Genomic DNA, 26,846 nt, shown 5'->3' with positions numbered 1-26,846 from the left:
AGTGTGGGATGTACTGTGAGTCTCTTGTAAGAGACTAAGTTCCTGGGTCCTGCTTGCAGTAGGACTCTGAGTGGACTATCAGAACTAAACCCCTGTCTTTCTGAGGGGTCCAGTTCCATACACTCTGGTGCGTCCTGAGCCAAGAAACCAAGCAAAAGAAACAAAGCCAAGCAACCAAAGTCTGTTTGAAGAATTTCTCCAGCCACCAGCTTCTGTCTGCAGCAGAGAGCTGATACCTTTTACCCCTTGCAACAACCAGCCAGTGGAGGTCGGGCCCCGGATTAGTGGGACAGCCGCTACTGGCAATTGCACCAAGGACTGTTTTTATCTATTGTGCGCCCGCTCTCCAAGCGGCCCCAGGACATTGCTGTACCCCATAATGGACCGTTTCCCCAACCCGGAAACAGAGGGACTATAGCGGATACCACTGGCACCACCTCCGGGTAACCTACTCGTGTGAGAAATCTAATCCTTTCCAGGTTAATGGTGGGTCACAAAGTGGATAATTGTGCCTTTTGTATATGTTTGTATGCTTTTATTCTGTTGCCATTGCAAATAAACATAGCTTCTTGAACTCCGCGTCTTAGGTTGGCGATCCAAACAAACTTGCGGGGTCTGCTCAGCACTGTTACTTGACAAACAAAAAAGGAGCATTTCTGGGAAAGCATATCTTCAATAATCACAGTCCTTATAAGCCCCGGAAAAGCCACAACAGCATGATTGACAAATGACAAAGAACATGACTGCACAAAGAGAAAAAATTAGCTTGATAAAAAAAAGGAATCTTGATATATAACATAAGATTTATTTCTATCTGCACTAGCAAAACTATACTTACAAAAAGGCTAGGATCAACATTCTCAGCATTAAACCAGCACTCCAGGATGCAGCTCATGTTTCTTTTATTTCTTAACTAGCTGAGAGACCCGGCGTTGCCCGTGAGTTAAATTTCCCGCTAGGAAAGGGGGGGGGGGAGAGGGGGGGAAAAGGGTGGGGGACAGTGGACAGGTGGAGGGGAGGGGGGACAGTGGACAGGTGGAGGGGAGGGGGACAGTGGACAGGAGGGGGGAAGAGTGGAGGGGGGGGACATTGGACAGGAGGGTGGGGGGGCAGTGGACAGGAAGGGGGGAGACAGTGGACAGGAGGTGGGGGAGACAGTGGACAGATTGGTGGGGTAGACAGTGGACAGGAGGGGACGGGACAGTGGACAGGAGGGGGACGGGACAGTGGACAGGAGGGGGACAGGACCGTGGACAGGAGGGGGACGGGACAGTGGACAGGAGGGGGACGGGACAGTGGACAGGAGGGGGACGGGACAGTGGACAGGAGGGGGACTGGACAGTGGACAGGAGGGGGACAGGACAGTGGACAGGAGGGGGACGGGACAGTGGACAGGAGGGGGATGGGACAGTGGACAGGAGGGGGATGGGACAGTGGACAGGAGGGATGGGACGACAGTGGACAGGTGTGGGAGGGGACGACAATGGACAGGAGGGGAGGGGATGACACTGGACAGGAGGGGACGGGACGACAGTGGACAGGAGGGGGATGAGACAGTGGACAGGAGTGGACGGGACGACAGGGGACAGGAGGGGACGGGACGGCAGGGGACAGGAGGGGACGGGACGACAGTGGACAGGAGGGGAGGGGACGACACTGGACAGGAGGGGAGGGGACGACAGTGGACAGGAGGGGACGGGACGACAGTGGACAGGAGGGGACAGGACGACAGTGGACAGGAGGGGGACGGGACAGTGGACAGGAGGGGGACGGGACAGTGGACAGGAGGGGGACGGGACAGTGGACAGGAGGGGGATGGGACAGTGGACAGGAGGGGGTGGTGACAGTGGACAGGAGGGGGGTGACAGTGGACAGGAGGGGGGTGACAGTGGACAGGAGGGGGGGGTGACAGTGGAAAGGAGGGGGGTGACAGTGGACAGGAGGGGGAGGGGACAGTGGACAGGAGGGGGAGGGGACAGTGGACAGGAGGGGGAGGGGACAGTGGACAGGAGGGGACGGGATGGGACGACAGTGGACAGGAGGGGACGGGACGACAGTGGACAGGAGGGGGATGGGACAGTGGACAGGAGGGGGACGGGACAGTGGACAGGAGGGGGACAGGATAGTGGACAGGAGGGGGACAGGACAGTGGACAGGAGGGGGTGACAGTGGACAGGAGGGGGGTGACAGTGGACAGGGGGGGGGTGACAGTGGACAGGAGGGGGTGACAGTGGACAGGAGGGGGAGGGGACAGTGGACAGGAGGGGGGGGGGGCAGTCAACAGGAGGGGGGGCAGAGGACAGGAGGGGGGGTGGGTTGCTTAAAATTTCTGGGTCCCTCCTCTCCACTCTCCCTGTATGTTTCTCGGCTCCCCCTTTCTCTACGCTCCTGCCCCCCCCCCCGTAGCTCCATTCCCCACCCTACAGTGCCTGACGCACACACAGTGTCCCACACAGTGTCACACACACACAGTGTCACACACACACACACACACACACACACACACACACACACACACACACACACATACACACACACACACACACACACACACACACACACACACACGTCACCTCTCGTTCCGCCGCCATCTTAGTTACTCCGCGAGGGAGGAAGGGGGTCCTTCCGGCCGCCGCCATCTTAGGTGCCGCGTGTCAGCTGTCTGTCCCCCTGCCGGGGAGGGGGGGAGGTGAGTGGAGCATCGGGCGGGGGGGGAGGTGAGTGGAGCATCGGGCGGGGGGGAGGTGAGTGGAGCATCGGGTGGGGGGGAGGTGAGTGGAGCATCGGGGGGGGAGGTGAGTGGAGCATCGGGCGGGGGCTGAGGTGAGTGGAGCATCGGGCGGGGGGGAGGTGGGTGGAGCATTGGGCGGGGGGGAGGTGAGTGGAGCATCGGGCGGGGGGGAGGTGAGTGGAGCATCGGGCGGGGGGAGGTGAGTGGAGCATCGGGCGGGGGGGAGGTGAGTGGAGCATCGGGCGGGGGGGAGGTGAGTGGAGCATCGGGCGGGGGGGGGTGAGTAGAGCATCGGGCAGGGGGGTAGATGAGTGGAGCATCGGGTGGGGGGAGAGGTGAGTGGAGCATCAAGCGGGGGGGGGAGGTGAGTGGAGCATCGGGCAGGGGGGGAGGTGAGTGGAGCCTCGGGCAGGGGGGTAGGTGAGTGGAGCATCAGGCAGGGGGGAGGTGAGTGGAGCATAGGGCGGGGGGGAGATGAGTGGAGCATGGGGGGAGGGAGCTGAGCAGAGCACCGGGGGGGAGCTGAGCGGAGAACCGGGGGGGAGCTGAGGGGGGAGGTGAGTGTGATGGGGGGTGGGAGAGGACAGAGAGAGTGGTGTGTGTGTGTGTGTGTGTGTGTGTGTGTGTGTGTGTGTGTGTGTGTGTGTGTGTGTGTGTGTGTGTGTGTGTGTGTGTGTGTGTGTGTGTGTGTGTGTGTCTGTGTGTGTGTGTGTGTGTGTGTGTGTGTGTGTGTGTGACACTGTGTGTGTGTGTTGTGTGTGTGTGTCGTCACTCCACCTCAGGCCAATCAGAGGTGCGGGGGCGGGCGGCCCAAGGGACCAATGAGATTTCCCCTAGGGACACAGGAAGATGCAGACAGGCATACAGTGCTTTCATTTTTATTATATAGGATTATAGGATTAAAGCAGGGGGTCTCCGGAGCTGAACTGTGTTAATTTCAGCCTCGCGAACCCTCTGCTTGCTGAGATACTGATCTCCTTAGTGCAGGGGTCGACAACCTGTGGCTCCCGAGCCGGAAGCGGCTCTTTCCGCTCATTTTTGCTGCTCTCTACAGTTTGCTAACCCCCAGCTGCTTCCTCTTTCCCTCACTATCCTGGTGGTGGCTGCAGGGGGGCTTGGTCGGTGCTGGACGGGCCTCTTGTTGCCGCCAGGCCCGACGTCTCCCCAGCTGCTTGAAAGACTTTCTCTATCCTGTATTGTTCCGCGCTGGGCTCTCCTGCCAGTGCGCGTCGGAAGTGCATGTCGCCAACCTGCGGCGAGAGCCGACATCACTGAATCTATCATGGGACAGTACATGAGAGAGGCAGGCAAGCAGCTTTGGAAACGTTAGGCCCAGCGGCAACAAGAAGCCCAACCAGCACCAGCCAGCCCCCCCCCCCCCCAGCAGGACAGTGAGGGAGAGAGGCCCAATATATGTGTGTATATATATATGTAACGGGTTTTCCCCCCCCCCAATCTCACATTGGCCCGGGTAGTCTAACCAGTCCCCATTACATGTTCGTGTCTGGTGGTGCACCTGTAGGCAACAGGGCTCCTGAGTCTCCCGCTTGATGGTATTAGGGGATGTCATCCAGACAGGCAGCTGAGGTAGTGTGTGCGAGTCCTACCTATATCCAGTGCAGCGCCTCCACCTCATAAGGATCTGTGCTTCCGCAGGGAGATGGTCCTGGTGAGGAACTCCTTCTTGGTGGTGCCATCCACTGCTGAGTAAATTCACACTCACACAGTGGAGGTATATTCGAACAGGGCATCTTTATTGATGGTGGTATGGGCAAGCTGCCCCTCACAGCTAACAGCTCAGCCACTCATCTCTTTGTAGCACTCCCTTAGGAAGGTACCTTCTCTAATAGAGCTGCTTTCCACCTATCCTCTCAAAGAGATTCCCCAGCTTCTCTGGCTGCTGTAAGCTCCTCTCTTGAGCTGCTTTGTCTCTCTCAGCTCCTCTAACTCTGCTGCGTATGCTCACTGACACACAGCTAGCAGGAGACACTGCAACATTGTTGCAGACCTTCACGTGCCTCTCACTGAACAGGAAACAACAACAGGAAACTGAACTCCTAACTTTAGGCAGTGCTGTGTCTTATATCACCCCCCAGAGAACAAACATGCTCTGTATCACTAAGTGGGAACACACTGCATGTTATCACGTCCTTTGGGGACATATGACACCTCACCAGGGTGTGAGGGGAAACCTCCATTGATTGTTGCTGGCACTCCTGCACACTTACCAGGGTTACTGCCAACATGAAAAAGAGATATGTACACCAATCCTAGACATGGCTACATTCTCCCCCTGGTGGAATCCCAACGCCCTCGCTTGGGGACCTAAATTTGCGGAACCTTCCTTCAGGTAGCACTGCAAAACATAACAACACATTATTACAGTACATATCTTTTCTTATAACCATAATAACAGACACATCCTAACGTAGATGTGTAACAACCAGAATTACCCCCTGCTGTAGTATCCATTACTGTAGTATCCATTACTCCCCTATACCCTCTTAAGGTGGCTTACGTACAGCATGGTCCACTGGGCTTAGAGCATCAATGCTGTAACACTCTAGGTGACATACTGAACACCCACAATCAGCCCAAAATTCTGGCATGGATGCTGATGGACCAAAAGGATCATGCCCATACACCTCCCTAAGGCATCTCCTGGGGAGGTAGCATATCCCCTCGTGACTACACCACGTCTCATCTAACCCGCCAGGATCCCAATTTTCTGCATCAAGGGAACCCATTTCTAACGTAAGTTCGCCCTCCCAGAAATGGTGAAAATTACGTACCCAATTTTGGCGATCCCTAATAACTCTTTCTGACAGTGAGGGCACATAGGGGGCTCCCCGGGCAATAGGCACCATATGAGCAACATTACCCAAATCCCCAGATGAAACTCCAAAAGTTCCTGGAGACCCAAAATTTGACCCAATGCTCTTAGAATCACATCCCACCCCAACAGCACGATTGTCATCATAAGGCTGTATAACATCCTTTGCATAGCCATTTTCCTCCCCGATCCCTCATCAGAGGTAAAACAGTCACCCCAGTCCAGATTTTCAAAAGTGGCTCGGGACTCCCCAGACAACCCTTGGCTAGACTGGGACCCGTAGGAAAAAGTGACAGGGACAGGGATTTTAACTATGGCCGGGGGTTGGGCATAGGGAAACACTGCCGGCATACGCGGGGCTACGACCTGCAACTTCTCGCTATTTTGCCCAGTACCATCGGACTGGCACTCCGGTTCACTCGCCTCCTTACTCCCAGGCTTCCGCAGGGCCTGCGGGTTCTTCTCGGACCCAGGCAACCTGGTACAGCTGCTTGGCCGAGAGGACACGGCCATCTCGCTGGACTCGCCGCCATCTTGCGTTGGGTTCCCAACCGGAACCTCTTCCTCCAGAACGACATCCGCCGCCGGAAGTGATGGTTTTGCTCTCTGCTCCGTCCGGGCCTGGGCTAGGCCTTTCTCCGCCGTTGCCACCACCGGCGCCTGTGGAGGATAAGGATGCATCTCACCGCTCCGTCGGCTCGGGATGGGTTCCTCTCCACCGTCTGTTCCGTCAGTCACCACGGCCGTGGGACTCCGCCTCTCAGGTTGTTTCTGCACCGGCGACACGAGACTCCGCTCTGCCGTGACACAGGTAATTGCCGGTTCTTTTCCAGCACCGCTGTAGTGGTCCACCGGTGGGCGCATCACCACCGATGGGTCGCTCGGTTCCATGGATAACGGGGCAGGTGATTCCTGCTCGGGAACCGGGTCTAAAATGTTCACTTGGGCACACAGGCCCTCTACAACCTCCACAGCTGAGGTAGGTGATTCTTTATCTCCAGCTTCACTGGTGTGGTCCACCGGCTGGGGCATCACCACAGCTGGGTGTTGGTCGCGGGAGGCACTAAGTAATTTCTCCCTGAAGACAGCCTGAACTTCAGCAGGACTCATAGTGATATAGAGTCCCGGCTCCTCCTCCTGGTGAACAGAAATGGCTGATGACTGCTCAAAACTCTCGCTCCCCCTGGTGGAATTTAAAGGAGGGGCGGCACACTCTTTCAAGGAGTGACTCTGGCTCTGCGCTGAGTCACTCACATCCCCGGGGAGGGGCTCTGAGTCCTTCACAGTCCTTGAGGGCGCGGCCACAGCTTTCGCGCCATACCTCCCCGCAGGGTGGAGTTTTTCTTTTGGCGCCAATCCCGGCCAACTTTCTTCAAGTTTAGCATTTGCAGCATTTTCTGCAACTGGCCCACGCGGTCTCCCAGGGAAGCGGGAACCGCCATTTTGGATCGCTCTGCCATCCATATTCGCAGCAGTTGCAACTTCATGTTTCTCTATCTCATCCACTAGCCTCCCTAAGGACAGGGGGTCACCCCGCATCCAGGAGCACCGCATCTTGGACACGACAGGATGGTCAGGTATCGCTCCTCTCAGAATTTGATAACAAAAGTACACCTCCACTTCAGTGGCCTTAATACGATCCCCTTTTCGCATCTCCCGTAAGACTGCTCCAATCCGCAGGAGGAACTCAGATAGCTCCTCTCCGTCTTTCTGACGAAGACTGAAGTACCGCTTCATCAATTGTCCCATGTCCTCTTCACACACAATGGACTGATTGAGCATTACTACTGACTCCAACGCCGTCGCCATTTTGGTTGCTGTGTTTGTTCTGATTGTACATGGAGCTCCTCTCTGCGGGGCAGCTGCCATACCGATACAACAAACATGCCTTGTGCACCACCTTGTGTACCTAATGTAGATCTGACTCGTGTTTGCACTACCTCAGGCTAGGCTCACTCTTGCTGTGTCTGCTGTATCTCCTTCCTCCCAGTCTGTGCTCCCTTCGGTAAGTGATCTGGAATGGACTAGAGTACTTGGACTAGAGTACTTGGGCGTGATCTGGAATGGACCATGCAGTACTTGGGCGTCTACCTACTGTTGGCTAGCCTAGTGCAGATCCTCTCCAGAATTCCTGACCTCGTTAACAGGCTATCCCTTCAGGCATCCTACCCCTAGCGCTACCTCAAGGTGACTAGGACAGCTATAGCCCCTCTCCAGACCCACTAACTCCTCTCAGGTTCCCAGGTCGTCCCTGCGGTTCCATCCCAACACAGCACAAAGTGGCAGGATACACTTTCCCTGTTTCCTAGTGTGCCTAGCAAAAGCCTGTCCTGTTGACAGGTCATCTCAGCAGCGCCTCCAATTGTAACGGGTTTTCCCCCCCCCAATCTCATATTGGCCCGGGTAGTCTAACCAGTCCCCATTACATGTTCGTGCCTGGTGGTGCACCTGTAGGCAACAGGGCTCCTGAGTCTCCCGCTTGATGGTATTAGGGGATGTCATCCAGACAGGCAGCTGAGGTAGTGTGTGAGAGTCCTACCTATATCCAGTGCAGCGCCTCCACCTCATCAGGATCTGTGCTTCCGCAGGGAGATGGTCCTGGTGAGGAACTCCTTCTTGGTGGTGCCATCCACTGCTGAGTAAATTCACACTCACACAGTGGAGGTATATTCGAACAGGGCATCTTTATTGATGGTGGTATGGGCAAGCTGCCCCTCACAGCTAACAGCTCAGCCACTCATCTCTTTGTAGCACTCCCTTAGGAAGGTACCTTCTCTAATAGAGCTGCTTTCCACCTATCCTCTCAAAGAGATTCCCCAGCTTCTCTGGCTGCTGTAAGCTCCTCTCTTGAGCTGCTTTGTCTCTCTCAGCTCCTCTAACTCTGCTGCGTATGCTCACTGACTCACAGCTAGCAGGAGACACTGCAACATTGTTGCAGACCTTCACGTGCCTCTCACTGAACAGAGCAGCACAACAACAGGAAACTGAACTCCTAACTTTAGGCAGTGCTGTGTCTTATATCACCCCCCAGAGAACAAACATGCTCTGTATCACTAAGTGGGAACACACTGCATGTTGTCACTTCCTTTGGGGACATATGACACCTCACCAGGGTGTGAGGGGAAACCTCCATTGATTGTTGCTGGCACTCCTGCACACTTACCAGGGTTACTGCCAACATGAAAAAGAGATATGTACACCAATCTTAGACATGGCTACATATATATATATATATATATATACATATACAGTGGCGGCCGGGCTAAAGCTAATGCGGCTGCCCCCGCATTTTAAAAATAGCGCGGGCGGCGCACGGCAGTCTTCGGCCGAGAACCGGTCGGTTTTCCCGCGCCTCGGGCGCTTTCAATTGTAAGCGCCATTAGCGCTTATCTATTGAAGCGGCCGCCGCGCTGGAAAATCCGTTTTTAAACGGAAAGCAGACCCGCGGCGCTCCCGGCCAGCTCCCGGCAAACGTTAGAATAAAAGCTGCCGCAGCAGTATATGTGTGTGTGTGTGTGTGTATTTGGGGGGGAAGTGTGTGTCTGTATTTGGGGTGTAGAGTGTGTCTGTATTGGGGGGTAGTGTGTGTGTGTGTGTCTATTTGGGGGGGCGGTAGCATGTGAGTGTATTGGGGGGTAGTGTGTGTATTGGGGGGTCATGTAGGTGTTTTTTGGGGTGGTAGTGTATTTATGTATCTATTGTGTATTTGTAAATTATACTGTTTTGCAAAGAAAAACAATGAAAAAACTAAATAAAAGGACTTATTTTTGTGAAATGCATTTTATTCCCCCACATATTTTGTCGTATGTTAATGATTATACAGTATACAGGTAATACTTATACAGTATATAGTAAATACAGGAATGTCCAGGGCACTCCAATTGGGATCAAAGGTAGGACAAAAAACGTATCTTATTGCATCAGGGGCTTGCAGAGAAGCCAGGACCACCATCCAGCGACAAAAACAGAGAGAAAAGGAAAAACAAATCCGCAGCACTCACAGGTAATGATCAAAAATAAAAAGGTTTAATTCATCAAACAGGCATCAGGGGTAGAACACAAGAAAAACTGGAGCAACATTTCGGACCTCACGGTAGGGGCTTGATAAAGGACCGTGAGGTCCGAAACGTTGCTCCAGTTTTTCTTGTGTTCTACCCCTGATGCCTGTTTGATGAATTAAACCTTTTTAATTTTGATCATTACCTGTGAGTGCTGCGGATTTGTTTTTCCTATACAGTATATAGTATATGTACAGACATTTATATAGTATATGTACAGACATTTAGGGTCACCATTATGTTAGCTCCAACAAGCCTCATCATCGTTGCTGCCTGCAGATATACCGGCATCCCCTACTGAAGTAAATATCTTGAAAAGCAGGGTGTCCGCAGAGATGAAATTTTGGATTACTGCTGTAAGACGATGTTACTTGGTGATTTTACAGTATGTGTTTTCTTTTCTTCTTCCTAGTTACAGGTGTTCTAGAAGAGGTGGGTGCTACCTGGGAAATATTCAGAGAATATTAAAAAAAAATGTACTAGAGCATACATAGAACACAGAGGTCCTTTAGTTGTGCACGCCACTACAAGAAATAATTGGATAATAATAAAAATCAAACTTTAATAGGCATACTAAAATAAATAGAGAAACAGGATCCAGAGCGCAAATAAATCCAAGGACATGTGAAATAAAAAAAAGTGCAATATAGTGTAGACAATTGTTGATAAAAATGTAGTTGGTAAGTATCTCACTCACATGTATTGGTCTAATTATCAAGAGTGACCAAATCATTAGAACATCTAGGCACCTTCATCACTCATCCATCAGAACAAGGTGAAGGGGAGAGGGGGAGGGGGAGATCCCACATAAAACAAGAAAAGCAACAATAGTGCAGATTGCTTTATGTTATTAAATTAAATAAGGTAACACACTCAACGCGTGGAGTATACTCTCACCCGCACGGCTGCCACATATGCAATAGTGACCAAATAAGTTCACTACCTTACCGTAATGCAGCCCACGCAGTTTGATTGGCATACTACCTTCCTTATGATGCTGATGGCGGGTTAGCCCTCTAGGCTATGGCTAATACAACTAAGTCTGCATCATCTGCTTCCTAGTACAATGGTAAAAACCCGGTGAATCCTCATACATACCCACATGTTTGCCGGATGCTGTTTCATCTACAGTAGCTGCCTAACAGTCTGATCTCTCTACAGCTGAAATATCCCAGAGCACATTCTGTCAATTTAATAAATACCCTGCAGATAATAGTGCTAGCAGAAACATATTCATTTACTATATCCATGCTTGGAGGGCAATTTCAATTCCTCACTATTTTAAATATGGAAAAGTACAGAAGAGGGGAATCTACTGTTAAACACTAACACTGTTGCCACTCTACCATAGGTATATAGTATCAAGGCTTTGATACAGATCCGTATTCTGTCAACTAAATCTATATTCACTAGAACTGTAGCCAATGCATTACCACTTATATAGGGATATTCTGGGCATTAGGGCTCTAATTTAAGATGGGCACCTTGTAGATGAACACCATTTTTATTATTATTTTTGTTTTAGGGGCACTAGATATACAGTATATATATATACATACTGTGTGTATATAGAGCTGGGTGCTACCTGGGAAATATTCAGAGAATACTGAAAAATATGTACTAAAGCATACATAGGACGAATGTATATTCGTCCTATGTATGCTCTAGTACATATTTTTCAGTATTCTCTGAATATTTTCCAGGTAGCACCCAGCTCTCCATATGAACTCTTTAAGAGTTAGAGTGAGGTTCTTCTCTCTAAACATATTTAGTTGCAGCTGTATTATATTAAAAGTTTTAATTTTGCAGCGTTTCAAGTGACAAAAAAATCTTTTTTTTAAATATAATTTGGAGGCATTTAGATGATTTTATAATGCAATTGTACCCATTTAAATGGTTGTTAAATCCATGCTTGCAACAGCTTGTAAAGTAGAAGGTCTAACTGTGATAAGGGAGTTCATTATGACTGCTCCGCAAGCAGCAATGCATTTAATTATATTACCCCGTACATTTAGATATTAAAAGAAATTGGTTCTCGTTCAGTTCAGACAGATTTATGGAGTTCTTTGTGTTATACAACATTATCATCTTGGGTTTTATGCAATTGCCACTTCCATCCAGTCACAAGATGTACTATGCCCACAGGAAAATAAGAGCAAAAAGTATTCCTGTATAACACCAAGCTATTCTGATTGAAGCTTCCTTGAAAATAAGTGCATTTAAGGAAATATAAGGATATTATAAACTCGATGTCTACATACGTGATAAACGAGGAGCAATATTCATATATAAATATGTCTACATGAATGATGTTGTTTAAAGTACAGTATTTTGAAGTTATATATTATATAACCCCCTTGGGATTACCATGACCTTAGAGGATAAGTCCCACCCAGTTCTGCCTGTGTCATCACAGTGGGATATATATAGTGAGGGAGAAGGATCTGAAAGTTAGGTCCCCAGAGGAGTCAGTGTGGAGGGGCCTCATTGTGTTATAAGGCTGGTATATAATTTCTTGTTTTGTTGTTAGGGACAGTGCCCTTACCAGCTAGTGTCCATGGAAATGGGGAAAGGCACAGTAGGATCTACCAAACCGGAAGGTCCCTAGCCAACTCTAAACCAGAAGGTGGCCTTCAGTACCAGAGATGGGGGTGCTGAGAACAGTATGAGAGGAGAGAGAGTAAGGCCCAGAAGGGGATGCTCCAGGGAACAGAGAAGAAAGGGATCAGTTGGGTAACACAGGATCAGTAAAGCCTCTGCACCTCCCTAGCTGTTTGTACTATTATCTTCTGCGTTCCTAGGTGCCTTCATCTTTAACACGCTAGGGACACTTGACTTGGTTTAGCTAAACCATCCCTGTTCTGCATAGCGTCCATTATGCTCTGTAAATAAGGAGCCCCTTTCATGCTCTGGCCGACTTATCACTATCAAGGGATCCATAACCTGGTTCTGCAATCTAACTGCCACTACTAGGCAGACTGGTATTGAGGCCGATACGAACCTGCCAAACATCTGTAAGGTATATGCCTCCTCTGATGTGAACAACTGTGTTCACCTTGGCCATTTCGATCAGGAACCTGATTTTAAAACATTCTACCTGGGTATCTATATCCTAGTGGTGAAAGTGGTCGTGGCTTAGTTTCTGCCAAGTAACCCTGTATATGTAATGGGAGAGAGGAGTTACTTTGTGTGAGCCCACACAGTTAACGCTCTAGGCTCCTTAACCCTTATACTGCCGTAGTAGTCCCCAAAGGGCAGGCTACATATAAATACTGTTAAGATGCAATGCAAGCTCCTAAGCTGGGTTCCCCCTTTCTCATGTAAATTAACTCTCCACTGTCATGTCACATGTCACACATCTTTGTGTGTGTTAACCAGTATTGACTACTGTCTATTCAGAGTAGCAAAATGTAATTGAAAGCATGCATGACCTGTTTTTATAACCATCTCCAGCACAATGATTCGTAAACAAAGAGTCAAATAATATTGTTGGTATGTCACTTAATTAACCAATACTTGAGGAATATGAACAATGCTTTTTAACATTTGTTTAAAGCATAACATAACAGATGTTGCAGATATTATTGCACTCATTGACATGTTGATGCTGGACATAAGCAATGTGCCAGCAGGAAAAGCAGCCATTGTCTTGATTCAGCCACATGTGAAAATCGGGCAGGGTTAGCATGTTCCCTCTAGATCAGTGATTTTCAACCAAGGTTTGAAGTGCACCCCTCAAGTATTCCATGGCCAACTATCCAAGCAGCTCACCAGCAGCAGGCTGGTGGCTTCTGCAATCCTCTCCCTCCTCGTGTCGGCGTCCAAACTTGGGTCCAACTTCCGCCTGACCGGAGGAGGGAGTTGCGGAGTCCCGGACTGGTGCAGGACCGGAGCAGCACTGCAGACCTCCAAACCCAAAGGTAAGATTGGTATGTGTATGTGTATGTGTGTGGAGGAGGAATGAGGGGAAAAGAGAGATGGGAGACTGTAAGGGGAAAGGTGAGACTGTAAGGGGGAAGAGAGAGAAGGGTGGAGTGTCGGGGGGAAGAGAAAGAAGAGGAGAGTGTAAGGGGGAAAAGAGAGAAGGAGGGTGTAAAGGGATAAGAGAGAGAATGGGGGAAGAGTGAGAAAGGGGAGTATAAGGGAAGAAAAGTTAGAGGGGAGAGTCTAAGGATGAAGAGAGGGAAGGGGAGTGAAAAGGGAGAAGAGAGAGTGGACACTTTAGGGGGAGAGGGGTGATAGTAACAGGGGGAGAGAGAGAGGGGGATAGTAATGGAAAGAGAGGGGAAGAGATAGACAGGGGGAATAAAAGGGTTGGGATTCTCCAAAATTTCACAATATAATTCTAGTGTTCCTAAACTAAAAAAAGGTTGATTAACCACTTCTTTAGATTGTAAGTTCTCATGAGCAGGGCCCTCATTACCTTTGTATCTGTCTGCATTTATTTGTCCTTTTTTGGTATGTATCTCTGTTTATGTAATTTTCAGAACTCTGTACCCCACAGTACCACTGTTACAGGTTCTTAACCCCTGTCTTAAAGTGCTTCAAAAGAAAGTCTGTATTGGTCTGAGGAATCCAGCAGGGGGCTGGCTATTTGCAACTAGACAATTAACTAGTCTCCACCTGACTAATCAGACAGGTAGAAAAGCCTCCCGCTTGAACTGCAGGAGATCTCTTGAGCACATGGCTGTGCTGCTTTAAAGATACCAGGACCCAAACCTCTATTCCAGGGCACAGCGGACCCTGGAACCCGCCAGAGGGTGGCCCCTCAACGGACACCAACCAGTCCCATAGACTGACATAACAGGCCCCCTGCTTACAGGTACCTCTTTGGACTTTGGGGTCATAGGTTGGAAAGAGGCTTATCCTCCCAGCCTTGCAGAGAGGGACTGGAAATGTGAGTTAGCACTTACAAAGGGATAGGATTTATTTATTTTTGCGTTTCTTTAAACTGTATTGTTTAAAGTGACTGGCTGAATAAAAGCCATGGTTTAATTTCCCCAAATCTGTCTCCCTGGTGTACCTCTGCACATGTCTCTTACAATCGCACTGTGGAATATGTTGACGCTTTGCAAATAAACAATAATAGTAATGCTATGTCACTCATGGAAGCTTGCCAGTGGGTGTAATAAAGTCTGTTACAACTGTATTACCGTCTCAAGTGTAAATTTAATTGGGAACCGACTCACATAATATACTTTTCTATTGCACCCTTATCAATTATTAGAATACTGTGTGTGTTCCTTTTTCCATCAACTGAATCTTTCCATGTGGTTATGTGACCTGAGCCATTCTCGCTCACTCGCTTTTCATAACTCATTGAGTATTAACATGGCATTGTCTGAAATTGATATGTTAGATCTCTGTTCTGTCTCACTCTAATCATGTGTAAATTGTTGATCATGTTTATCAATGTGTATACAGATATAGCATGATTTTGTTCAACAGCTGACAAAGTGTGCACCTCATCTGTGGCCTCGCCGTGCACATTGCAGCACTGAGCCTGAACGGATTTCATTTGTGGTCAGACTAAATTATTATTTGTGGTGTTGCAGTTCAATGCGTGTCAGGTAGCAATATCTTTGCCTATAATACTCTGAATGTCTGAAGCTGAATGTTCAGTGTCTGAAGCAGGTGTCAGAAGATAAAATGTACACATCTTTGTCTAATGACCTAGAAAAGTACATACTGTTTCTACTTTGCAGTTTCACACTTTATTAAAAAAACCTCTGTGCATTTACGGAATCTGTGTCATACGTTTTGTACTGACTATATCGTTGACAAGTACAAATTCTACAAAGAAACACCAAACCAGGAAGGGTGGAGGAATTCTATTAGACACAACTAAAGCATGAATGATTGCTTTATTTGAACACCTCCACGACCAAGCAAGAGGGGCGGGTGATAAATACTGCACGTACCATGGATGGTTATGTTCGATGATGGCAACTTTCGAAGGTGAAAGAGATTTGTCGGGAACAAAAGATTGAATAATAGACCTACCCGTCCTACCAATCTGCCTGCTCCAACCTTGTGCCAGCCACAATACCATTACCAGTACGGACCAACCAACTCCAAAAACGAGATGAACCTACATCGCGTACCTGCTCCAACCTGAGTACCTATCTCCGCCTGAGTACGTGCCCCATTACAATCAATATAAAGTAAGAACACTGTAACCTCCAATGGGTAGTAAATGGTTGCTAGTGTAGACTGTGGCCACCTAAAGACAGTAGAAGAGTCCTGAGGAAATCCAAGGTATCACTAGAAACCGATTGGAGGTTTTCTTACTTTATATTGTTTGTAATAGTAATACTGGGTGTGTACACATTCAAGTGGGCACTTAATGAGGTTGTTTTAATGTCATATTTTATTTCATCATCATTTAGTCCCCTCTTCTTAGTTTATTATATATATTAAAAGTTCATTTTTACGATAATATCATCCATTCATACATTTGGAGGTTCTGTGTGTCCGCAACTGGGATTACTTTTTTTTTGTTGGAATATATAAATAAAATATGTAAATATGATAGCAGCAATGGCCATTTCATTGTCTGTCAAGTAACATGCATTTGGAATACTGTAAGTACGTGGTCGATCTGAAAAAGCTACACTGTACATGTAGATGTTTTGATTGACATTCAGCTGTGGTATTCAGGGATATTATATGTTAGTACAGATCAAAAGAAACTGGCATGATATGATTTGAATATTGAACAAATTACTCTATTTAGCATGTTATATTGTGGTTTGTACCATGGTTGTATACAATATGGATATTTTTTCAAAACTGATACTCATTGTATTTGACTTTTAAGGATCCAAGTATATATCTATATTTTTAAGGAGGGAACCACCCCTTATTAAATGTTTATTCAGCAGCAGCAATAAGGATATTATGGGTTACATATGGTTTGGTTATCTTGAGCTCTCCATTTCTGATATAGTCGCCAACATGGATTGCACTGACAATAAATTTCTCATTATCCCCTGAGTATGTTTAACTGTGATATTATGAATACAATAACAGAGTGACTATTAATTACTAAATAACTAAAGAAGATCCATTATTCCAAATGAATTTTCTCCACTCCCTCACAGAACCAACAAAGCTCTATAAAACCATTGCTTGAGCGATTTCAGCTGAAGCCACGTTTTGGACTGTCTCATTAAAATACTAATTACCTAAGCCCTGGAACGGAGGCATCTTCTTTTATGTAAGTTCAAATTCTGATCATCTGCTACCCCCAGATTCATTTAGATCCTTCTTCAACCGGGGGAAGCTTGGACCCAATAAAATAGAAAACAATTTACAGAGCAGTGTGACTTCCTGTGCTGCTTTATTCTCTTTGCGTGTCAAGATTTTCTGAAGCAGGTGACATCTAATTAGTCTGCAGGTCTGCTCATTTCTCTCTCTGTGCTGTGACAGATTTTAATGAGACCGATGCTTACTATGCCCCTTACCACAGAAGCCCTTTTCATCTTCCGTCTCTTTTACTTATCTGTGATTCCCACCTTACCCCTCAGACATTGCAGTTTCCTTTCTGGGTTAGTGACAGGATGTATAAGCGCAAGCCGTAGTGTCGGTAACACGCATTTAGCATCACGCAGGTCAGACCCAGTCAGACCCAGGAGCAGCCAAGGGAAGGAGGTAGGGTGCAGGAGTCAGTGACTCCCTGCACTAGAGATGAAACCAAATGATTTAGACCGGCGCTAGAAAAAAGTGCAGTGATAAAGTGATAAATTCACGTCATAAATTCCTCGTCGGATCGCGATGAATGGGTGAATGGAAATAGCTCTACGCGTTTCGCTGTGTAGACCACAGCTTCCTCAGGAGCAAGTGACTTGCTCCTGAGAAAGCTGTGGTCTACACAGCGAAACGCGTAGAGCTATTTCCAAGACTCCTGCAGCGTGCACAGCTGCTTAGAAGGTGAAGGTGCCGAGCTTGCGGTTCCTTTGTTGCTTGCCAGCCCCTGTGTGTTCCGGACCGGAAGCCGTCACCATTGCGCCGGAAGTGACGTCAGACGCCATTCATCGCGATCCGACGAGGATCACCAGGAGCTGCAACAGCCAGAGGTTCTTCTACTGATGCTCGTTATACCTCCAAAGTAAACGCTATGTGTACATTTTATATGTACTTATTGTAAGTACATTTCTTATTCTGTTTTTATACCATAAATTGAATTGTTTGATCTGCACAATGGTCTTTCTCTGTTTTTCCTGTGGCATCCCTACCAGAGTGAGATCTCCTTCACCTCCAGCCGATTGGGATCCTGCAAATTGCGGCCTGCAATATACCATCTGGTCTTTCCACACGCTGTTTTTCTACCTACTTGTTGTAACTAGGCAATCTATAGAGCCAAGATTTCCCACTGTCTCCAATATCATAATATACTGCACAATCATTCTTTTGTATTTTATTTTTGGGGTGTTCCTGCAACCATTGCTCCCTTCCAACCACCTGCGTCCACTCCCTGCACTAGGCCAGCAGCCCCCAAGGCCCAAGATAGCTCTGAGTTGCCCAGTAAAGTGAGTGTTGCCAGGGACAGCCCTCAGGTTAGGGACCCTGTCACTTACATCAGTTGGAGCGGGGAGCAGAAGGGGAAGGAAGGGTGTAAGGAGCGAATGAAGCTCCTGCATCGCGTAAGGTTCCCCCACATCCCAGGTAGGCCGCAACTCCCCACCAGGCTAGTGGGTAAGCACTAAGGGACGGCCCAAGATAGGGACGCTGCCCTTAGTGAGTGTGTGTGTGCTGTCTTGTCAGGGTCACGGCTGTCAGTGCTGTGAGGTCTGGCAAGAAGGCACAGGGTTTGTGCAGCACGGTTGCTGCACGCACCCATTAGGTTGCCGCGCGCAGCTGCAAGTGCTAGTTGTTAGTGAGAGTCAGGACTGGGAAGAGTTAGGAGAGCGGAGCAGGCTATTAACCCCTTAGGTCCCAGAGAGGTCCTCACTCCCCAGTTTGTGGTGCTACAGGGACAGGCCCTAGGTTAGGGATCCTGTCATAGTAGCGTTAGATTTAGATAGGGACACAGCGGACGCTGCGTTTCCCTTGAAGAGGTTCGGGCTCAAGTCGGGGCCCACCGAGACTATCTCCAGCTTGGGATCAGACGGAATCGCCGAGCGACAGATCCTTTGCGAAGTGTTGCAGATCCGAGCACTGGAGTGCTCGGGCAGGTACTTTAAAGCTACAAGTGCACCAACTGGCCATTAGCTTTAATAGTGACTGCGCAGTCACCCATATCCTATCTCTTTACAAGAGTGCGGGACATTGGGTGGGGATCATATGGACACGGGGTGGGATCACCCGGTGTTGAGGGAAGCGTCCTGTGAGGCGCATTAGTTAGTGTCTCCTCTAGAGAGGGACACCCATCATTCTGTGCATGTATATGGTTCATGTGTCCTTAAGTAAACAGTATTGGTTATCATACTTAAGGTGTGTGAGTATTTGTATGTGTCCTGCGAGGAACAATTCCTGCTCTGCTAGGAACCATCGCAGGTGAAGGCGCTGCACCGAGTACCGTGTTACTCTTAATATAATTGCCCCAGGTTCCCCGTGGCGGAAGCTCAGCCCTCCTGTGAGCCAAGCAGGTAAAGCACCACACCTGGTAACATTGTATGTTCTCCGCACCCACACTATATATGCGATTGGGTGGGGTGGAACCCCCGTTACAAATAAATAGGGGCTTGGTGTCAAGGGAACTCCCTTAAGCACAAACTTCAGGCAATCCTAAATGAGTCCCTCCTAATTTTTCCACACTATTACTTTCTAGGAGGCCTAGAGCACTACGTACTGTATAGGGTCACATTTTCCCATTATATGTATATTTTATCCTCAATTTAACTTTATTTTGCCTGTAGCTAGACTTTCACCATATTTTTAATGAGGTATTCAAGTTGTTTTTCTATATGGACTACCTGTGAGATTTGCTCTTTGCTCTTGGTTATGTGCTATATAGGATCTGGCAACATTCTTAACGTAGTATGGGATCTAGTGAGTGTTTTATACAGGTTCTTTCTCTTTTTTTTTTTTTTAATGATCTCACAATTACACAAAATACATTGAAAACATACAGTATCAGTACTACTAAACACTGTACTAGAATTCTTTGAAGTCAAAACTGGATTTGGATAAGAAAATCAATTAATTTGGAACACCTGGGCTTTCACAAGACTTTAGGTTAAGGTTCCAAAGACAATAAAACAAAATATTTATAGAAAATATGTGGACATTTTTTTGTGTGTGAAACAAAAATGGGTTAAGAAAGAGAACTATATTGTCAATTTGGGACTGAGAAAGACCAAACAATACTCAGGAATAAACATCTTAAACATAATCATGATGTTTAACTGAATGAATAGTACCTGCTTGTAACAGGGGGCACTAAGTCTCCTGCATGATGGTATAGGGGATGAACAGGACAGGCTTCTGGGGTTGTGCCCGAAATCTACTTACAGGTGCAGCGCCTCCATCTTGAGCAGCCCCCATCTGTATGGGGTGAAGTATCTGCCAAAGAACACATCTCCCTCCTCCCAATAGACTTCAGTCTCAGGCAGGAGGTATAGATAAAATGCAGCAGCTTCTTTATTTGATCTTCCTAATTCAGCAGCACAGATCACAGCAGATCTTCTCCCTTAGGATGTCCCTGAACCCAACTCCCAGCCCAAGGCACCGAGAGGGGTTCGAGCTCTTCCCCTATCCCCTGGTGGGATTGGAGGTATGGGTCTACCCACACTCCCCGAAGGGAGGCCTCTAGCCTACCAGAGCCCTGGCAGCTTGGCACGGGTACCCTGTCTCTATCAAGGCAGAGACCAATTGATCTAAATAGGAAGTTGCAGTACATTAAGTAAGCTCCAGTAGGCACCACCCATGTGTCTCTAATTGGACACAAGGCCTGATGACACTACATACCTTCACTGACTCACTGCACTGCATGAAGTGGGGAAAACCCATGATTGCTCCTGGCAAAACTGCCCTTACCAGGTATTAGGAGGAGGGCAGACCTATAGCCCAAACCACACAGGGCTACAAATATATTGTGACATAGTTCCAGAATATTAGGCAGCAGTCTGTCCGATTTAAGGCAGAAAGTGCAACAACAAAAAAAAAAGGAAAATTATGATCCATTCCACAGTTTCACATTTGCTGAGACTGTGGGATGGAAACTCCATGCCAGAGTTTACAGCGGTTCGGGTTTGCACTCATCTGCTCTCCTAATTGAGGAAGAGGAATATATTGCAGTTCTTTTGGCTATAAAGAAAAATAAGTGCTTACAGTGCTAATGCTTAAAACAATATCGTAAAAATTATTACTAAAGTGATTACAAACAAAACCTCTATATTAAAGGTCTAGGCTGCCTAGAAACTATGACCGATACAGGTCAACATGAACACATAAAAAACACAGTATAACTGGTGCCTAGATTTACCACACAACACCTAAGGTGATCACAGATCAAATATCAGACCAGTCCTTAGTGTCCAATCAATTACCAGATGAATCTTGATTGATGTCTTAAAGACATGGAGACTGGAGCAGAAGTTTAGGAGAAGCTGCATCTGCAGATATTTTCCTCTTGTTTGCTCCTAATAAATGAAAAGGAGATGAACAGTTGGGGCCTCTCTGTATCCACAAGGAGCATGAATCACTCTCTAGGGTCTTCTCAATCAACATTGTTCCCTTCCTCCGTTAACACACGAGAACACTGATCTGCTCCCGGGATCACGAGCCTAGGTATGGATCACGCAGGCTTCTGCGCATCAGGGGGGTGAGAGAAGGGGGTAGGTTTGGGCCTGGGGGAAAGGGTATGGGCCTGGGAGGGCAAAGGGTATGGGCCTAGGAGGAAAGGGTATCGGCCTGGGGGCAGGAGGGAAAGGGTATGGGCCTGGGGGAAGGGTGGGAAAGCGTATGGGCCTCAGGGGAGGGGGAAAGGGCATCCCCAGACTGATCCTAACCTCCGTTGTGGTGAGAGAGTTAGGGAAGGTTGCAGAGAGCTCTTCGGTGCACCAGAGGTTCCACGGTGGCCCAGCGTCCAGGGAGCCGCCATTTCTGTATTTGCACATGCGCAGTAGTTCCGTAGGAGACGGCGACACCTGAGAGGTCGCGCATGCGCAGCAAGTGGTTGCGCGAGCGTGCGAAGCACTGACCAACCAGAGGAGGTTTAGAGCAGGTGACTACAAGTTCCATGAGCCTAAGCAGGACCAGGTGACGTCCGGGAGCCAATAGGGCGAAGAGACTGAGCAGGGAGAGGTTGCGCAGGGGAGCACGTTGGGCAGAGAAGACCGGAAAGGGGAAGAGGTGCTTCTCAGTGTTTAGAGAGGCAAGTAGCCTCTACACTAGGCCTGCATACCCCCAGGCCCAGATAGACCCTGTGTCCCAGTCAAGTCTAGTTAATATAGGGACTGGCCCTAGAATAGGAACCTGTCAATTAGTGTGTGGAGCTAGGGACACAGAGACTGTCACAGCTGCATACCAGAGGTTTGGGATCAGACCTCTCCAGGCGTACCATCAGTCGCCGGGTGTCCTGGAGGACATCACAGACAGCCCCACGTCGTCGGATCCTTTGTGAAGACCGTTTGCGGGCCCGAGCGCAGAAGCGCTCGGCAGGTAACATCCAATAAAGTGCACCAACTATAACATTGTCCATATTAGTGGCTGCGCAGTCACACACATACATTCACCTTGGGGGTTTATGGTGTGGGGTGTTGGACACGGTGTGGGAACATGGTGAAGGGTGTCTCACAGTTATTGTGTCTCATTGAAGAGTAACATTGATTGGAATGAAATATGCATGGTTATGGTTACCGCTAGTAAAGCTACTGTTTCTTTTACATGCTGTGTGAGTAGTTCTGTTTTATTGTCCTGTGAGGAACAACTCCCGCTCTGCTGAGAGCCATCGCAGGTGGAGGCGCTGCACCTGGTAAGAGATTACCCCTACATATACATTGCCCCAGGCTCTCCGTGGCAGAGGCTCAGGCCCTGCGAGCCAACAGGTTAAACAGCATTTGTGGTATACTGTATTCAGAAGGAAACAAGGCTACATATATATTACACAAGACACTTCCCATGGCATAATATAACAATTGCATAATTGTGTTAACACACACCTGAATGCTCCAGACAAGCATACTGCTAAAACTTCGGCTTTTATAGAGGTGGTCATACTTGCTGATGATCAATTAATCAAGGGCATTTGATTAGCAGCACCTGTCTGCTACTTAGCATCTTAATTCCTAAGGAAGCAGTAAGTTTTTCACACATAGCTTCTCCATTTGGCTTTATTTTTGGTAAATAAATCATGACACATCATATGTCATGTGTTGTTGTTCATCTGAGGTTGTATTTACCTCATTTTTAGACCTGCTAAGGAACAGGTGATTGTTATTATGTCCTGATATGTAAAACCATGGAATTCAAAGAGGGTGTACTTTCTTTTTCACACAACTGTACATGTAAAAATAAAGTGACCCCTGCTTATCCTGTTTACACGTTCCATTTGCCCTAGAAACGTGAAACTTCTTGTGTGTAAGTTTTATGTGGAATATTTGGGTCAAAATGCAATTATTTTGTTTGCAGGAGTTCGGTGGCCAAAGTTACCGGTAGTTCCCTAATTCTCCCCAGAATGCAGGCAGCATTTGCCTGTACGTGGGTTAAATTACACTGGGGCTGCCCAGTGTCTCCCAGACTCCTGGTTTTCGAGCCCAGATATCCCAGATATCCCAGTCCTATGTCCTATGTCCCTATGTAGGGTCTCCCAAGCTATAACATTTATTAAAATATGTTTTATGATGTTTTGTGCTTTTACTATAAATGTCTATTCAGTCAGCCCAGGTATCCATATAGGTGCGGGGAGTCTGGATTGACATCGTAGTTCAAAGAGGAGACGGGATGTTGAGAGGTGTCGGGGTGCTACGTGGCCAGAGAAAAGTGGAGTACTGAGTCTAGAGAACACAGACCCCCTGCGAGGAGGACCCTCTGATCTGTCAGACTCAGTGGAGCCTGTCCAGTAGGTGCCAATGGTTTGACTGGGGGAAGCGGCAGAATGACGCCGCGATTCCCATTGGTCAAATCGTATGTCCCGCCCACGGGGCATCCCGAGCCAGCTTGGCACGCCCCCTCCTCTGATGTCAGCCAAAGTATGAGCCCCTATTCCTATTAGCGCCTTCCTGTATTATAAATATATACCTGTAACGGTGTTTCCCCCACCCGGTGTGAGATTTGTCCTTTACTACAGTGTAGGGTACATATACCTGCTGGCAACAGGAGGGCTGAGTCGTCCGTCGATGGTAGTGGGGACACAGGAACAGGCTTCTGGGGTTCATACTCCACATATCTCTTTAGCAGTGCAGGGCCTCCATCTGCCATAGGCTCCAGGAACTGGAGGTGATCTCCCACAGTAGAACTTATTACCTCTCCCCCCAGTAAGGTCACACACCAAGCAGGGGGTACAGTATATACAGTAACAACAGGAACGGTTTATTGTCTTCTGTACCTCACAGTTACACGGCAGGCTTCTGCCCAATGCAGTACTCTCAGTTCTCACTGAATGATGATCCCTGGACTGCCACTACAGACCAAGGGCACCTGCAGCCATCCTAGCTCTTCCCCACCTCCCTAGCAGAGGCAGAGGGTCCACACAACCTCCCCCGGAGGGAAGAGCACAAGGGAAGGCCCCAAGCTCAGTCTTCCAGTTGTGTGACCTGCCTTCCTCAGAGGGGAGCGGACACTACTAAATTTAGGGTGGTCCGGCCTTTAAGTACTGCCAAGAGGAGAGCACTAGGTCTGGCTCATGATTGGTCATGCCCAGGCCTGATGTAATCACCTCCCGCCTGCAGCTCCTTGGAGGGGGTAAACCACATATCAGGTACTGGCAAGGCCTGCTTGTACCAGGACTTACTGCCAAACTAGTAGCCACAGATGGCATGGCTACATACCCAACAGGTAACCTAAGAGTGTTAGCGCAACTGGAATTTTAGTAGAGCGTGCAGAGACATGTAAGATGGTGGTAACTCTCTGTCAACCTATTTACAATATACCCAACAGGTAACCTAAGGATATTAAGCCAACTGCAACAGAAAAATTGGTAATAGTAGAATCTACATGTACAGACAGCTCAGATGGGTGTGTACTGGCTATATAGATATTGAAGTCAAAATTGTAGCTGTCAATTCAGTTCTATTTGTTTTAAGACTGTTGGGTTACCTCTATGTATTACCTTTTTTCCGCCCATATGCTTGGGGGCAGCCCTCCTCCACAGCATAGTGTAGTCATGATGTCACAGCGGCATGTGACACTGTGTTGCGATGGCAACGCATCATCATGTGACATCTTTTGACGTTGGGTTGCCATGACGTGATGCTGCAGGAGGTGTCCGCTCGGGAGAAGGTAAGACCCCCCTCTCAACATAAACACAAATTGCATCCCCCCCCCCAAATTGCTGCTCTAGCCTAGTAAGCCTTAGGGGAAATCCACCCCTGACTATACTACAAGTATAAATGACATTCTACCATCTAAACTGCCCCAGTTTATCAATCAATTCAGTTCCATTTGGGTTAATACCGCTGGGTTACCTATGTGTGTTGGGTATATACAGTAGTATATTAAGTTGGCATACAGCCATCTGACCTGTTTCTAATTTGTACTAGTGTTCCAGTCAATTCAGTTAAAGCTAAGTTAATACTATTAAACAATAAAGTGGTTGTCATTGGTATCATAAATGTACCTTTGCACTGGAAGTGCAGGATCTGCTAATGTTGAACTGGTCTCAAGAACCACTGGTTAAGTAACTTACTTTGACTCATTATTTGTGGTTTTTCATGTGCCACCTTTTTAGTGGGCTGACCTGACGTAGTGATTTATGAGCTTTAAAACAGAGCTTCATAAAAATGTCTTCATTCACATATTAACCACTTCACAGTGGCTTTAGTTCCCCATCTAAAAAGCTTAATTCTTCCTTTCATGAGTTGTTTTCTCATCCTGGTTACAACCTTCTGATCTAACTTCAATATCTCCAAGTTAATTAAGCCCACATGCTTATAATTCCTGAATAGCCTGTTAAATTGCAGTGGTGAGTCCTGGCCCACAATCTCCATGAAGCTGTGCCCCAGTGACCCACCCAGGAGCACAGCTGTTTAGTTCCTGTTTCCTACATGTTGTATATTCCAGTTAAAAACATGTTTTTATTGTGATTATATTTGTAGGCCTGATTTTAAAAAGCCCAAAATCCATAGACTGAAAATATGATTCTCGCCTATTATTACCCTAAAAGAGCGAATCGGCTCAAGATAGAAAATGTTAGAATGCAAGGTCTTTGGGCAATTACTTCTGCCCATTAATTCTACTTTTTGCTTAATCAGAATATATGAATTTAGCAAAGAATAAATAAACAAACTTAATGTAAGCTGCTATTATTTTTCTGACATACAGAATGTTTCCTATTTAAACTACATATAACAATTTTGGGTGTTGATGAGTGTATTGATTGGAAATACAGCTCCTCGCACTCAACTAGTTTAAATGTGGATTGTGGTGATCCTTAGAAGTGCAAAACATTTAGAGAATAATGTAATTGTCAATATAAATATACCCTTGCACTGGAAGTGTAAGATTTGCTACTGCTATACTGTACTAATCGTAATAATCATTGTGTGGGTCAGAGCAGCATTGGGCTTTTTTATTTCATTCTGACTCCTTTATCATTTAAAACGTGAATCATGCCACCTATTCATGTGCTAACATTCATTGTGTATGCATTTATTTTATATATATTTTTTTAGACTGTTCTAAACTATTAACATTTCTACGCACACTGTCTACGCTAAATGCCACTGATTTCGTTTAGAGACTTTCTCTGTTCTGCTGATTATAAAGATAAGGTGACAGAAACACATGGAAAAGTAATGATTGCAAGTTGCATTCAATGCAGGTTTGGAATCATATATTGAAATTTGCGTTGGACTATCTCCCACCGGACACTTTTCCCTGCATATCATGGCTACTTAAGTAAGTTCACATGTACACAAATAGATTTAAGTTCAGGGCATTCCCACCATATATTGATGCAGCAGCCTATACACATTCACAAACACATGTAAGATGACAATGAAGAATAGATTTCAGTAGGCAACTATTAAGATGTCTTCTGGGTAAATTAGCGACCTTGTGAACTAAAGATCTCAGCAGGGAACAAGTAGTCATAGCAATGTGATGAAACTTCCTGGGGTAA

The sequence above is a fragment of the Ascaphus truei genome, chromosome 1 (assembly GCF_040206685.1).
Source record: "Ascaphus truei isolate aAscTru1 chromosome 1, aAscTru1.hap1, whole genome shotgun sequence".
NCBI lineage: Eukaryota > Metazoa > Chordata > Amphibia > Anura > Ascaphidae > Ascaphus > Ascaphus truei.
The sequence above is the reverse complement of the archived record's forward strand: the minus strand, read 5'-3'. Positions refer to the sequence as shown.